The sequence below is a fragment of the Pelobates fuscus genome, chromosome 5 (assembly GCF_036172605.1).
Source record: "Pelobates fuscus isolate aPelFus1 chromosome 5, aPelFus1.pri, whole genome shotgun sequence".
Lineage (NCBI taxonomy): Eukaryota > Metazoa > Chordata > Amphibia > Anura > Pelobatidae > Pelobates > Pelobates fuscus.
In genome coordinates this window covers 131,447,252-131,464,507 of record NC_086321.1, presented here as the reverse complement: position 1 = coordinate 131,464,507, position 17,256 = coordinate 131,447,252, and the positions used below count along the sequence as shown (strand labels likewise).

The 17,256-nt window shown below is 37.7% G+C and overlaps 1 protein-coding gene across 3 annotated transcripts in view; it reads left to right on the top strand.

Moving 5' to 3' along the window:
• The first annotated feature begins 558 nt into the window (after nucleotides 1–558).
• Nucleotides 559–17,256, top strand: part of CCDC92 (coiled-coil domain containing 92) — a 28,509-nt gene continuing 11,811 nt past the window's right edge. Inside the window, exon 1 of one of the 3 annotated variants that reach the window (XM_063457020.1) lies at nucleotides 559–856. The gene's annotated coding sequence lies outside the window, so the exon portion shown is untranslated. Of the gene's footprint in view, nucleotides 857–9,626; nucleotides 9,937–17,256 lie in introns of those variants that run through there. The other 2 variants (XM_063457019.1, XM_063457021.1) reach the window with 2 other exon arrangements.

Genomic DNA, 17,256 nt, shown 5'->3' with positions numbered 1-17,256 from the left:
GGTAGACATACATGTTTGTGTTCCTGACCCTATAGTGTTCCTTTTAGAATTTCCTATCTCCTGCTCTAATACCTTTCTAGAACCTCCTGTATGTAATTAAAGTTCAATTTAGAAAGCCGAAAATAAAAACATCTAAAGTAGGGTAATATCTGATTGAAAATGAAACCATTTTGTTTTCATGCAGGCTGGTTCAGTCACAGTCAGGGGAGGTATGACTAGGCTGCATAAACAGAAACAAAAGTGGTTTAACTCCTAAATGGCAGAGAATTGACCAGTGAGACTGCAGGTCATGATCTATACACCAAACCAGTTCCTTTAAACTAAAGTTGTTTTGGTGACTATAGTGTCCCTATAGTGTCGCTTTGAATTCGTACTTTAGTGAATAGGCCTGTCAGTACATGCCTAGCCATGGAGCCTCAGAGAGCATCTCACTAAGTGCAGTCCATCAGTCTATTGTCTATCAGTCCTGGAATGCTGCTCACTACCGCCCCCAGCGACAGACCTAGTAACAATACCCCCTGGTCTGTCTTCCTGGTTGAACCCGTTGCTATGGTGACCGCATTGCACCTGAGCCCTGCGCTTGCGTGTTCCCCGTGAACCAACAATAAACCGGCACAAACCGGGAGCCCCGTGACAAGGAGAGCGGCTCCTCCACACCGGGCCCCCCCATCCATCATACCGAGTGCTCAGCCTGGTGCGAGCGACGTGCGGGCACCGGCAGGCTTCCCGTCATGCACTGCTTTATTGTGACTGGTCGCTCAGGGAGATAATAGGAGAGGGCCGGCCGGCGGGCGGACAGACTGCACCGGGAGACAGGACATGACCCCCAGCCCGGCATCACTGTGACACCCGCCCTGTAAGACCATACTATACACCATACCATACTATAATATAATATAATATACATAGTGTGTCTGCTTACCGAGCACACAGCACAGACATTAATAATAATAATCATAGCATACTGTGTATAGATATCATATCATATTATATTAACCGTATATACCTCTGTCATCATAGCATACTGTGTATAGATATCATACTATATTTACAGTATCTACCTCTGTCATAGCATACTGTGTATAGATATATTATAGTAACAGTATATACCTCTGTCATCATAGCATACTGTGTATAGATATATTATAGTAACAGTATATGCCTCTGAAATCATAGCATACTGTGTATAGATATCATACTATATTTACAGTATCTACCTCTGTCATAGCATACTGTGTATATTTTTATTATATATATATATATATATATATATATATATATATACACACAGTATATATATATTTACAGTATCTACCTCTGTAATAATTATAGCATACCGTGTATATTTATATATTACGTCACAATTATTTACAGTATCTACCTCTGGTGGAGTCATAACTTACTGTATAGACAATATATTTATAATACAATTATTTACAGTATCTTCCTCTGTAATAAACATAGCACAATGTGTGTATATATATATTATATCACAATTATTTACAGTATCTACCTGGTAGAGTCATAGCATAGTGTATAGACAATATATGTATATTATAATATACAGTGCATACCTCTGTAAGAGTCATAGCATATTGTATGGACAACAGTTATATTTCAGTATTATTTACATTATCTACCTCTGTAAGAGTAATATTCATAGCCTACTGTATAGACACTATATTTAATTATGTATCATATGTATGGACAATATCTACTTCATTAAGAGGCATATTGTTTTACATCATATTTATTTTATCATATATACAGTATATACCTTTTATGATTCATATTTGTATCATTCTGTATTCTGAATACTCTACTGTATTTATATAGTATATCTTATATGTATGGTGTATATACCTGTGTAAGATGCATATTTATATACTATATAATATATGTTCAGTATATACCTCTGTAAGAGTCATATACTTGGCATACTTTACAGACAGTATATTCATATATTATATCATATATAGCTACTGCATATACCTCTGTAAAATTCGTATTCACAGCAAATCAACAAATGCCTACTGAGAAAAAGTGATATGAAAAAATTTAGATTGTTACATCAGGTCTGTTTTATTATTATATACAGATGAATAAATCCATATACATACGAAAACACCAAAGATAGTTAAAGGGACACTATAGGCAGCCAAACCACTTCAGCTGATTGAAGTGGCCTGGGTACATAGTCCCAGGTCCCTTAACCCTGGAAAGATAATTATTGCAGTTTTTAATAAGTGTTAACTATTGCAGTTTTGATGGTTAACTCCACCTCTAGAGGCTGTCTACTAGACAGCCACTAGTGGGACTTCCGGGCTGTTAGGTAACCTTTGGTCGCCTAACTAACGCTGGACGTCCTCACGCTATACATGAGGACATCCAGCATAATGTAAAACCCTATAGGAAAACATTATACATGCTTTCCTATGGGAGAAATACCAATGCAAACGAGGCCATTGCCACTATAGAGAGCTATAGTGCCAGTAAAACAACTTTGTTTTCCTGGCACTATAGTTTCCCTTTAAGCTAAGGCCAGAACAATAATGTATCAACTTACAATTGTAACCACTTGGTTAAACACACTTGATATAATGTATCAGCAAAAAGCTGCAGGCTCCTGTTTTAGGGTTTGGCTGCCAAATTATATAGTACTAAAATACATAGGGATCTAATCACTGTTTTAGTTCGTTATCAGATCCATAGTGCTCTTCGTTTTGAATATTTATTGATATTAAAACATAGATTAAAAACACTCACAATACTGCTGTGATCGAGACACTTGTCAGGGAACACAGTCCTTTACTGCTGCTGCCGCCCGCTTCCAACAATCCCTCAGTTAGCCAACTTGTGAAGGTAGATCAGAACTCCTTACTGTGAGTGGTTTTAATCTGTGTTATTCTCAATAACTGTTCAAAACGGAGAGCACAATGGATCTTTTATTTTATTCTTTATAGATCATCTGTTGCCACTACCATAGAACTGTCTGAGTGGTCTTATTATCGCTGAACTAAATGAGATGTAATTTGATCCCTATTTATTTTAGTACTATATCACTTGGCAGCCAGGTCCTAGTGACTCCTGTTTATTATAGGCAAGAGGCTGCAGACTTTAGCTGATACATTATATCAAGTGTGTTTAACCAAATGGTTACAATTGTAAGTGGATACACTATTTTTGTGGACTTAGCTTAAAGGGACACTCTGAGCACCAAACCACTTCATCTAAATAAAGTTGTGTTGGTGGCGAGAGACCCCCGGGTGCACTTTTACCTCAAAGGCTTTATGACGCTGTCTTAATCTCTTGTATAAAATTGGTTCCCAATTATTGAGATGGTTTTAAATTTGCATTCTTGTAATTCTTGATGGCTTTAAATTTAAATTATTGTAAAATGCGAATGACATATCATTGACATCTGCTGTAGTTGGCCGTGCTGTGTGCCTTCTGTTTGAAATATAATTGAATGACTGACCTATAATCAGGACATTCCTGCTGTCACAGGGCTGTGAGGACACACTGCTTGTACGTGATCATCCCCTTCCAATTTATGCAATCCTAGCAGGGGTTCTGCAATGTCTGATTTTTATTTATTTTAACATAGTCTTTGATTATTATCCTTAAGAGACTAAGGAAAAACCACCACAAGCAAATGTATGCCTTTGACTCTAAAATTATGAAACTAAATTATAAATATTCCTTGGCACCAAATGTTCCTGAAGCACCCAATGGATTTGTTGCAAGTTTTAATGAATCCAAACGGTTTCATTGAGACTTTTAATCTGATGGATGTTACTATAGCTGGGTATCATTTTTTACGAAGGATACCAACTTGGATATTTTCCTTAGAATTGTAATATGGTCCTTGGATTTATAACCTCCTCTTCCTTATCGGAAGATAAATAAATGCTTCTGACAACAAGAAATCCATTAAAGATCACCAAGTAAAACCCCACATTATTAATTTTCTATAGCTAATTTTCATCAACTATCAGCAAAGTAATAACTGCTATCCAAATACACGTTTTATTTGAAATAATAATATAGCAGTATCTGACTGCAGCCATTTTAAGACACCTATAAATGATATGTTTTTTTCCCCACATTGTGTTCTGTGCATCAGAGTGCTTAAATAAAAAGTTATGTTGTTATGTTGTCAGTCCCCTATATTTGTTGCAGGAGGTGGGGAATGCCCCACTATACAGGAGGACTTTGTCACCAGTCTAGTAAACTGCCACTGCATTCAGACTGAGAGGCATCACACCACCCTTTTTTGAAGATAAAATAGAAATTAATGGTGTCTATGTAAAAGAGTAATATGTGTGCTTTTTTATATATGATTTATATGTGTAAGTGACCAGTCATGTATGTTTACAAAGATATATTTAAAAAGGAGGGTTGCAGCTACAGTCGCCTGGCTTGATAAAGGTTCAATAGAAGAGCTCTAGCATTGTTTTAACCTTGACACCTATAAAGTCTGCTTATAGATACTACTTTGAGTACACTGTCAATCTCCCCTGGATCTTGTATAGTAACATTACTTACCATATTTTTCCATGTATAAGACTGTTTTGTTTGTTGTTTTTTTCCCTAAAAATGTTTTAGTCTAAAATTGGGGGTCGTCTTAAACATGGCATATCACCGTAGGGGTTAAAAAAAAAACAAAAACAAAAAAAAACACTTGTTCGCAGGCCTCACATATCAAGCCTTGCTCTCTTGCTAATTCACTTTTGAATCCTGTGGCAAGGAGGTCCCTATATGTGTGGGAACTGCAGCGGACATCAGCACTTACCAAGAATGGAGCTCCAGAGACATGCCACACCATAAAAGGAGCAGCCATATTAAGGTATGCTCCACCTCAGATAGGTCTTGCTTTCTGATTAATATTCATGGGGGAGGAAATGGGAATCAGTAAGCAGAGGGAATACTACTGATATGTCCCAGCATGCCCTCACACCACCTGCTGTATTGTGGGAGCTGTAGTCTCCCAGCATGCATTATGGAGCCATTACCTTCACAGAGTACCGTAGCACAGGGGAGGCATGAAAATCAGAAGTGTGTTGTTCTCTTCAGAAGTCACCTCTAAAATATCAAAGTTCTATTTGATGTTTAAAATATTGATTTCTTAATTTTGGCCTCAAAAAAAAGGGGTTGTCTTATACACAGAAAAATATGCTAATTTAATGATATTCTTTTTTCATCGTTGCATGGGGGCGCAGCATTTCAGTTCAATGGAACCTTTATCGAACTATAACCATAAAACTGTGGGTTTTGGAGCCGTTGGAAGAGGTACCTGTACTTCAACAGTTTTGCATGGGTTTATTTCCCTGGGAAAGTAAATTATGGTGAACGGAAAACAAAAATATGCCAAAATAGTAAATCAGGCCAAATTTTCAGTTTCAACAACTCTTCCATCTTGGGCTGTTTTTTTCTGCAGTTTGCAGTTTGATTCTTTCACCATTGCACTTCCTTGTTTAGAAAATAAACCACATAGTTTCACTTTTTTAAAGGAGACTGTAAATATATATATATAATATTTTCAAAATAAGTTATATTATGAAAAATTGTTTTATACTTACCATCATTTTCTTTTCCTGATCATTATACATGGCGGCATTTAATCATGGGTAGCTCCTCCCCTCACAACAGAAAGGACAGGAAACAGAACTCTGAAATTTGTATAAATAAATCTACCCCTTCCCCATCAGGCAGTCTTTGTAACTGGTTTCCCAACTCTCAAAGTAGATGGGTGGGAACGAAATGCTATCATGTATAATGATCAGGAAAATAAACTTACAGTAAGTATGAAACAAGTTTGCTTATTCCTGATCAAACATGGCAGCATTTACTCACGGGTAATACTCAAGCCGTATATATAGAGGGAGGGAAAGAGTTCAAATGCAGCTAATGGTTATACAAACCATTATTATTGAGCTGCACATACATAATACGCCTTATTAAACCCAAACAAGTAATCAATTGGATATTGTCATATCTGCTATTTAGACAAGTTATTTTACCCCAAAGGCTGCAGGTCCGCAACCCCCTGATATTCAAGTATAGGAAATATCCTGGAGAATCATAGTGCCAGTTAGGAACTAAGGTCACACTAATGAAACAATGTAAAATCAAGCTTGATAAAGACCCTGAGGGGTTGAAACGTCGCTGTGTAGCTGCTGGTTCTAATAAATTGCCTATTTTTCTTGGAATTCGTTGGAGTGCCTGGATTATTTTCTACATTTTACAAGTTTACATTTGGTCCATTTTGGTACTGGGACTTATCCAGTGAAGCATCCTGGATCCATGGATGAAGGGTTGAGTGCACTTCCACTGTTTCTTTATATCACACTAATGAAACAAGTCTAGACTAATACAAGAAAAACTCATGTACTAGACCAGGGGTAGGCAATGTTTTAGACGTACTGTGTTAAAATAAGATCTTAATGGCGTGCCAATCTTTTTTTTTTTTTTTTTTTTTTACGCTGAGGTGTGCATGTTGCTGTATTCTGCTTGTGTTATTTGTGGATGTATAGAATAGTGTGTGTGCAGGATATGTCAGGTAGTGTGTTTGATGGTGTGTGTATGAGTGGAGATGCTTGTGGTATTGCATGTGTGGTTACTTGTGGGGTTGTGTGCGTGGATTATCAGTGGTGTTTTTTTGTGGGGACTGTGTGTGTTTGTGTGTGGACTATTTGTGTGATGGAGAGGCTTCTTTTTCAGTTGTGTGGATATCTATCTGTGTGGGTGGCTTCCCAGGGGGTCCAGTAGGGTCAGGGCTGGGATAGCTGCTGCAGACTGCTCTACTCAAAAGTGGAGAACCCTTAACAAGTGCTCAGTGGAGGTGATCTGAGATCACCAAAGTCCCACTGGGACTCGATAGGCCAGAGCCTGTGTGGCTCTGGCAGCCTTGAGTGCCATGCAAAGGCACCTCGAGTGCCAAGCATGGCACATGTACCATAGGTTGCTGATCCTTATACTAGATTTTACACAGCCAGTATATCTATTAGCAGCACTCCTTAAAAGGAACTTAAATGCATAATTGGAAATTACCTATATAAACTTAAATGCTCACCAAAAACGTCTCCTAAATTTGACATATTAAAAGGAAGCCCAATGTAAACAACTGAGAGGAACTGAAAGAACAGAAACCCAGCATACTTCTACTTATTTAATCTAAATGTCTAATGTACATTGAGGTGGAGAAACAAGCTAAACATCCATGGAGACAGATGAACTGCTGCAGGCCTGAATTTCAGCGGCACATGGGGATTCAAACAACTGACAGACCCTAAACTGTTTAAACTATAGGCTTCCATACACACCCCAAATGCTATTCATCCTCAATAGTAGGTTAACCCCTTAAGGACACATGACGTGTCTGACACGTCACGATTCCCTTTTATTCCAGAAGTTTGGTCCTTAAGGGGTTAAGTTTTAAAACAGACCCTGGACATGGTGGTATACATAAATGATGCATACCTAGGTAGTCATCTTATGTAAGTGGTGTTTACTTGGTCTTCAGATAAAAAAAAAAGCATAGCCCTGGCTTGGCCTCATGTATCCAGTGGACCACTGTCATTATCCCATCAGTGAGAGAGTTAGGCCAGTCCCTTGGTCACTAACTGGGATACCCAGGGAGGAAACTATTACAAATGTGCTGTTTCCTGGATCTCCAGGGATTAGAGGCTGATTCCTGTATGGAACTAAAACATATTGGCCTGTGAGCAGAACAGAAAAAGTCTGCTTAAGCGGACAGGAAAAATGATTGCCTGATGGGGATGATGGGGAAGGGGTGAATCTATTTATTCCAATTTGAGAGTTCTAGTTCCTGTCCTTTCTGTTGTGAGAGGAAGAGCTAACACATAAGTAAAAACTGCCATGTTTATTCAGGAAACAGGGTTTTTGTTAAAGTGCCTGGTTGTGGTAATCAGTAATTACTTTGTATTGTTTTTGTTGAAGTAATAGAGACTTGCTCACCTTATAAATCTGTGTGGCTGCTATGTTGAATGTAGCCAATATTATCTAAGATTCTAATGGAGCAAAATAAATGAATACCTAAAGTCAGAGAAGTAAAACAGACATACAGAAGGCAGAGAGGATGAAAGCAGAGTTTAGCTGTGTTGGTTGTTTGATGATCCAACTTCAGAGTTAAATCCCTGAACTTAATATGGTGCCCGGACACGCCTGCCTCCATAAGAAATACAATAAGCCGAAGGTGTTTTGGGGAGGGAGTGTTCCTTTACAGTGAAATACCTTGTAGACAATATCAATTGGTTTCTATGACAACAACATCATATTTGTGTATCCTTGCCCTAGATGTGCACTTTATACATAAACTCAATATTATGTAACACTGGAGCAGTGGCTACTTTAGTGCTTCCACAAATGGCACCACTGGTTGACCGTATAGGTAGGTGATGGTCTTCTTCACTGGTTTAAAAATGCAGAATAGTGAGCTTTTTTGTACACCTGCATTGAGTTAGTTGAAGAGGCTTGAAAAATGAATGTAAGAGCAAATGGTCTAACCAAACTACAGAATGCCAAATGCTTTGTGACAGTTCTTTGTCTTTAAATATGATCTGGCCATTAGCATATTAATTATTAAAAACACCAGGACACATCCCATGGAAATGTGGAACAGCACTGCAGCAAATGTACAGAGATTTACTGAGATTAGAGAAGATAAAAGGGCTACTCTGATATTGACTGTTTTTTTCTTTTTCGACAACATCTTTAGGATAATGTAAGTAGGTGTTTGCCAGCTGTTTAAAAAGAAAAATGTCCCCATGCGTACCAGCTTAGTTTTCTGAAAATACGACACCTGTACGGCAGGTCCATATTTAGACGTATTGGTAATATATAATGATCATAACATCTATTTAGCTACAGTATTTTGTAACATTGCGTTTAAGGTTAAACAGTCTCTTACAACCTAAATAGTGCTCTTCTTAAAGAACAATATAAAACATTCCTTATTAATTTTACATTTAAATTCATATATGTATGAACATCACATACACCATATTATTGGGGTTAACAAGGCAATCCAAGCCCTGATGGTTTCCATGATTGCTCAATATTTATCACTTTGCCACACATTAGCTCTTGTTTTTACCGTGTTAATGTGTCCTCTAATGATATAAGATATTGAAGAATCTATAGAACAGTCTTTGACCCCAATCAATAAATTTGTGTCTGACTTTTAAAGCAGCACTGTCACTTTTCAGGTTTTTTGTTGTTAATTGTTTGAGGTCATATATACACCATACACCATACAATGTGCATTACACTTGTTCGCTGAAAGTGTGTTTGTGTGTATGTATATAAAATATATCTTTTTAATTTTGTTTACATTTTTTATGTTTGAAAACTGGTGTTAACACATTCTTGTTGGTGTGATTGTGTCCAATGCTCTGGCAGCAGGTGCTCCCTTACTGGAGAATACTGCTAGTTAGCCAGCCTGTATAATGCTTTGCAATGTATCTGTACTCTGCCCATCAGATGTGGTGCCCAGCTATTTTTAGGGTTAGTTTTCAGTTCTGCATTTGATGTAGAGTTAATGGGAGGGGCAGTGTCTTGTGCTCATCCCCTCCTCCCTCGTCATCACTAGCCTTGGAATAAACGATCCATATAACCCCCCGAGATGTGAAGGGCGTTTTCCTCCTCAGCCTCTGATCGCCAGAGGGGCCCGTAGTCCTCCTGTGCTCACATTTAGACAGGGTGTGGACATGTGGCAGGCAGTGTCTCCAGGCGCCTGATACCCATCCCGAGGATGTCACCTCTCTGCTGTGCGCGCTCCCTATGAGCTGACCTTACCACACGTGGTGCTGAAATCCGTGGGTGAGTTATCTGCAGCTTTATGGCGTGGCCAAACACCGATTTATTTAAGACGCATGGACACTCAATGGTTATATAACCCCTTGCTGTCTGTAGGTATGTTCAGACTCCGCATTGCAGATACCTGACAGTTTGTATGATGTTCAGAACGCATCTCCACCTTGATTCACTTTTCTGATGGTGTGGCAGGGGTGCTGCTGTCATTATTACTTACTGTGATGTCTTCATTATGCTTTTAAGCCCGGTCCTCTAGTGCTGCTCATGGTCCTGTATACATCTGAGTACACGCATTTCTGAATATATAGCTATGTGTATTTGCAGCATGATGATTTTACTATTTTTCATGTCTACACAACTGTACAAAAGAACCTTGCAATTTTCTTATGGTGAACACATTTTACTTGGGTGTCAGAGGTATTCTTCAGAAATTCCTGCTTGATAGAGTACATCATGGCTATTGTGATCTAAAATCATTGTTTCACAAATTGACTTTGATGTTGACATCATATTTGGGTAAGATTCCTGCGTTCCATACTAATTTTACAGTAATATGCTAAGATGGGATGAATAATTTATGACTTCATGGCTCATACAAAGAGAGCAGTGATTTAGCCTTGTGTCATTATGACCTACCATGCGATCTCCTGGGATTATTCAATGACATCAGCCATGGGGCCATATCCATTACTTGTGATAAATGTATCCCTTGTTTTATTATCTATTAGCAGTTATACCAAATCCAGCCCATCTGTCCATATCTGAAAAACTATGTACAATGTAGGGTTACATAGTCTGCCTAGCTTTTATTTATAGTAAATAAAGAATGACTGATATTTTCCCCAAAGTAAAGGGGTATAATTTGATGTGATATGCTATCACTATTTTGTCGATTCCTGTTATTTTGCTTACAGTGAGTATTATTATTTTTTACTGTCAAAAATGTGCAAAAAAACCCTATATTTCTGAGCTCCTTTTAATATCTTCTTTTTATGGTGTTTTAGAATGTAATCAGTAGACTACTAAAAGTACAATACAAAATTATATGTAATACATTGGATTTAATTGGCAAACTATGGTGAAACGAACACTGAATTGCACATTACAATCCAAAAATAGCTAAACTGGAAAAATTCTCCAGTTCAGCTCAATTCTCTTTTAGCATTTTTTCTGCCTATATTTTGCACTTTAACTTTTTAGCTACCACAGTTTACTCTATAACAAACAAAAGTCATTTATTTAGTTTCCCCTGCCTTTCTACTGGCTTGTCATTATATGGTGATAGGGCTGTGTTAAGGACTGCAGCCATAAATAGCAGTTGCTACACAGGAGTATAATTGTAGAATAGAAATATGTATTTCCAAAAAGACACACATATATCACCTTGCCTTTTTGATTTGAATACTATTTTGTTTGCTACACCCCTTCTGTCTTCATCTACATCCCTACAGAGCCATAATGCTCATCTTCATCAATTCCAGGTCTTATACGATTTGTCATTCTGTTTGTAAATTTTAGGAGACAAATTAGGTAGATGCCTATTTATGTTTTCACACTTGTAATTTTGTGATAGCCTTGCCGATAACTTGCCTATGGACATTACTGAAAAATAGGCGTTTCCTGGCTTTTCACATGGGACATTTTTCCCTTTGCTCTGGCCTTTTTACCGTCTATTTTAGTCTAAGTTGATGGTAATTATTTTTAGTTGTCATGCGTCTTTGACCCATACACATTATGTAGTTATAAACATTTTCATATTTGATGTATGAGAAATTAAAGGTTAGTGACATTGCCTTTTACCCGCATGAGTAGTTATGCGAAATTGTAGATTACAATAAAATATATTTTAGTTTCTAGACTTGGAGTTTTGTCAGCCTGCCTTTCTTGGCCGGTGTCTCATTTGGGCCAGTTTAGCAGCAAACAATCAAATTACCCTCATGAAAACATACATTTCCTAGAGTGGCTAAACCCCCTGAAAACATACATTTCATAAACCACAATATTTAAAATATGGCATTTTGACTCTTTTTGTGTTACAAATCTGTGCCAATGTTTAAGGAAATATATTATTTTGCATGTTGTTTTTGTTTGTTTTTATTTTTAGGATTTTTTTTTTTACCTTTTTATAGTGTCATTCATGTCTATCTCCATAAACATGGATAAATGATAAGACCATTATTCATTGAATCCAGCTCTGCTAGATGATTAGATGTAATCACACGATTCACTTTTACACCAGTAATATGCTTAAAAAGAGAAGAATTAGGGGGTGTATGCTAATATTTGAAGAGAACATTGCTGTGCTTAGATCAGTATGCCATGAGTTAACATGGCAGGCATGCAAGGTACCAGTATTTCGGCTTCTGGTTGGATGCTTTAGACTATCCCAGGACATTCTGCCCATATTACACCAATTGCGTACTGTGGGTGCAAAGTAAGCTGGATATTCAATGCCTGGCACTAGGTCTCTTCAGGGACCAGATTTAATGATTAAGTAACATTTAGTTCATGGGGGGTTAATTGTACTTCTCTATCCATTTCTCTCTATAAGTATCCATGCATGATGAATTACCTGGCTGATAATTATATTGCCACCTTGATGGCAGGCAAAAACACTTATGATTTTACATCAAACAAATTGGGTCATTATTTAAAAAAAAATAAAAAAAAATTTCATAAGACAATACATTGTTCAAATTTTTGTTCTAAAATAAACCTTGTTACTTTATGTGTTTACAGTCTCAGGAGGACCAATTTCTTTATAAAATATAATTATACAATATGCTGCTGATCTAAAGATAAACTAGTGCAGTCTTGCAGTACTTTTAAAACCTCAATAATTATGGCAAAATACCTCCTGCGATGGACCGTGCAGAGAGTTCCTGCTTTAAAAATCACAGTGCAGCTGCTAGACTCATTATTTATCATTCCAGAAACTCTTGAAGACTGTGTTTTGCAGGCGGTGAATAGATGATGCATAACATGCTCACAAATTAATGAATGGGTAAATGTAGTAAAGTCCTTCCTAAGTCAGTCATTAACCAGCTTTTAATAATTACATTGTACGATTTTTCACCTTGTGCCTGAGTGTATGCAAAATATTGTGGTCTCAAACATGCTAACTTTAGTAACTTATGCAGAAGATATTTTGGGAGACACACACACACAAAAAAAAAATTGTTGAGTTTGCCTTAAAGATTTTAAAATGAACCTGGCACCTATTATTGAGCTAAGTAGGATTCAGGGGTGTGCAGTGCACCCAGGTGCCTCACCTTTGAAGGCAGATGTAGTCACATACAGCCACCCACCAAGTCACATTCTCCTCACTAACTGAATTGCATATAATGATTGACCAACTCAGTCACATGTCTCCTCATAGGCACACTTACCGCACCCTCATACCTTACCCATTTTCCACCTCCTTATTTACATACCCATAACTCTTTAGTAACCTGCACCTACCGTTCAGTCACAAAGCTCCCTTCCCATAGTCTTAAATTAAAGGGACAAAGGTTTAAAAATAATATCAGGAAGTATTATTTTACTGAGAGGGTAGTGGATGCATGGAATAGCCTTCCAGCTGAAGTGGTAGAGGTTAACACAGTGAAGGAGTTTAAGCATGCGTGGGATAGGCATAAGGCTAACCTAGCTATAAGATAAGGCCAGGGACTAATGAAAGTATTTAGAAAATTGGGCAGACTAAATGGGCCGAATGGTTCTTATCTGCCGTCACATTCTATGTTTCTGTAACAATATAAATATATATAACAATATAATATATATATGTTATACAAAGGTGGCTGCACTCACAGTCGTCAAATAAAATTAAATACTTTATTGTAGTCCAATTAAAAATCAACATTTCAGTCACTCTGGGGCACTTTCTTCAGGATCAAAAAATAAAATAAAATATATAAAACAAACAACAAGGTTCCTTGCACTCTTTGATCCTGAAGAAAGCCCAGAGTGGGGCTGAAACGTTTATTTCTATTTTAATGTATACCCAATAAAACTATTTGGATCTTAAATGAAGACCGAAGAGTGCAGTCATCATTTCGGATAATATATATATATATATATATACACACACACACACACACCAACGCATTAAACCAATTTTTTTTAAATGTATTTTTTTATTTATTATAATTTATATACTAATGCATTTACAGTCCCCCACCCTCCAACAACTACCTGGCTCTCACATAGTTCTCTATCTATATTTTTCTATTGAGATAACTGGGGGGTTGCTGTATTCATCTTACAATATATAGGTTACTTGAGCTGATTCAAATTTTTTTGTCATAATAGGACATAAATTTAAAACTCTTTCCTGATTCCAGCTCCGAAGTCCATCAGTGCTGACTCTGCCTGTGCTTCCTCTCATGTCATAATGAGAAGGAACCTAATGTGCATACGCAGCGAGCGGCGTGTGGACATTAGGATCTACACATAGGAAAGTATTAAATCTATGCTTTCCTATGGCATTTTGCAAGATGCAAAGTGTGAGGAAGCCCTGCGTCGTTTCACTGAGTAAAATTTTGTGAAACCGCAGGAAGCTCCTTCAGTGTCTGCTTGGTAGACAGCCACTAGAGGCAGTCTTAATCCTGCAATATAAACATTGCAGTTTCTGTGAAACTGCAATGTATTCACTTGCAAGTTTAACGGGACAGGGGCAATGCACAAAGATTTTGTCAATGAAATGAAGTGATCTGGGTGCCTATAGTGTCCATTTAATTTTTAGCCATTCTTTGTCCTTTGTTTTTTATAGTCTCACACTTTAAATATAATGATTAAAAGGGGTACCCCCAAACAATCATATTAAACATGTGGGACTCTTCTAGGAGATCTTAACAGGTAGGGTTTTACTTGTATCACCGTTAACATTTGCAGCTGGCCGTAATGATTGAAATACAGTGGCTGAAATTTCTAAAAGTTATCTGTTGCAGATATTTCAGTGTGTTGGTTGGGGAAGGGGAGAAGGGGGGGATCTAGGTGCAATATATGTGTGCTATATTATTACCATCACAAAAGTGGTCTGTGTTTTCTCTCTGTGTTTTACATCACTTTACTTTTGGTGTGTTACTCATCATAGGAATTAAGAGTCAAAAGTTATGTAGTAAATAGTCATAGGAGATATTCACTAAAATTGGATAATTGACAAGGGAATTGAACAACTGGGCCAAAATAGCAGAGCTGGAAATTACTGGATAATTCATTATATGCCAAGCAATGTCTTCTTTGATTCAATCCAATTATAAGCTCAACAGATAGTTAACCAAGTTAGTCTATCAGTTCACCAGTGAAAGGATAGCAGCATGTTTTGATGACTTAAGCCCATTGGTAGTGTGTTGAGCTTCCTTTCTTTCCTTTTATTTTCATTCTCAAAAGTTTACTAAACATAACGGGTACATACTTGGATGAAGGGGAAAAAAAGAGGAAAAATTGAGCAACATATACAAATGGAAATGTACAAGAAGTAGGTGGACTGATATGACTTACCAGTACATTAGAATAGTATATGTAGGTGATGGAAGTGTACTCAATCCTTCGTCATGTTACCAGTACATTCAATGATAAGTCCTAAGGATATCATCACAGTACAACCATAATACAAAAGAGAAGCAGCGACCGTGCAAATGATGATGATGAGGGATTTAACCTCTGTTAGTAGATGAAAAGCTAGCAAGTTTTTATACTTAAAGCGAGACACCATGCTGAAATGTAGCAAAAAGATCTCTGGAGAAAATGGTAATCCATGGTCCGTGACTTTGTAACCATGATACAAATTTACTCCCAGCAAGGTATAATTCAAAGAATGGACTGCCAGATTTGTGCAAAGGTTCCAGAATTGGCATGTCTTCAGTAGAACCTATTATCACACACTAATCACATTTGTTGAAATGTTACAGATGTGTAATGACATAGTGCTATAAATTTCTAACCTGTAATTGTAGTATAGTGGGTGAGAGAAAATTTGATTCAGATATAAGAATACACATAAACACAGAATATATCAAATTAGGTTAAAATAAACTTTGTATCAACAAACTCAGGGATCAGTTTACAACAAAGAACATAAATTTATCTAGAACTGATGTAGCTCTAAAGCTCGTACCAAATGTATCAGAATTAAAATAATAAAATGTATCAAACCTAATGTAATTCTAACCGCAAAGAAAATCACATAAACATCCCAAATAAAGACTGCTACAGTATCAAATGAAGCCGCATGTAGCAGCTTAAACTGAGATGTTTACAAAAACCTCACTTCTAAATGTTGTTATAATAGTGAGAGCCCCACACAAACTTCAAAACTCTAACCACTGATAATGACCTATAAGGTCATAGTGTGATAAGTACGAAGATAATCAGTATATGTGAGCGATTTAAGGTGCTCACACAAAAAGGAAATTGTTCAAAAATACTAAACACTGTCTTAAAATGTATCTGACCGCGGGGGGGGGGGGGGAACACATGGGGTAGTGTAGAGCAAATGCTGTGGCTAGTAACTTCAAAAAAGGCCGCGGCTTTCTTAACCCCTTAAGGACCAAACTTCTGGAATAAAAGGGAATCATGACATGTCACACATGTCATGTGTCCTTAATTAAAGGTGAAATTCTTGTAAGTCAGTTATGCTTCAAGTTCAGCTTCTTTGGTCTTAAAAAATAATTTAACTTTTTGTAAATTCATTTTAGCGAATAATCTGAGCGACTCGTGTCCAGAGTTCACAGGTTCCCAAGTCCTGGTATGCAGCCAGGTTTTGCTGCGTGTCAGGTCACTGGAATATTAATACTCAATCTTGGTTGGTTGTTATATTCTTGTTCGGAGCCATATGGCTTGTTTCTTTTGTTTATCTGCTTAAGTATAAATCTGCAACTGGACCTGCGCTTCCATGTACATTTATGTGGAGGGAGTTGTAGTGGAAAGGTTAGTGGCTGCAGTGGGAGATAGGAAATATAGTAGCGGATAGAGGTTGTAGTGGGGGAATTTGGCTGTACTGGGGGACAGTGACTGTAGTCGGGTGGGGGGGGGGGGTAGGGACTATAGTGGGTGTAACATGGATATTGTGGGGCCAAGGAGGGGGTAATCTTTGTGTCTGGTGAGAGAAGCAGTATGTCTGAACCCCAGTGGGTGCACACCACTCCTTCCAGCCAGTGCCAGTAAATTTATTGCCATGGTAACCTGCAGGCGAGAGAGACCAATTATAACCTCTCTATTCGAGCAACAATTGGGCTCACCTGTGAGGGGGATCTTTGATTTCATCAGCTTGGTCCCCCAAGGCCGTGACCTTGTGAGAAATCCAGACATGGCTCCTGGAGTATCCCCTCCGGTCGGCTCTGGAAGTATTAGAGAAGCAGGCTGCTGCATGCCCAAGTCTTTTAAGACTTCTGAGGTAAAGGTGCATGAGTCATCATG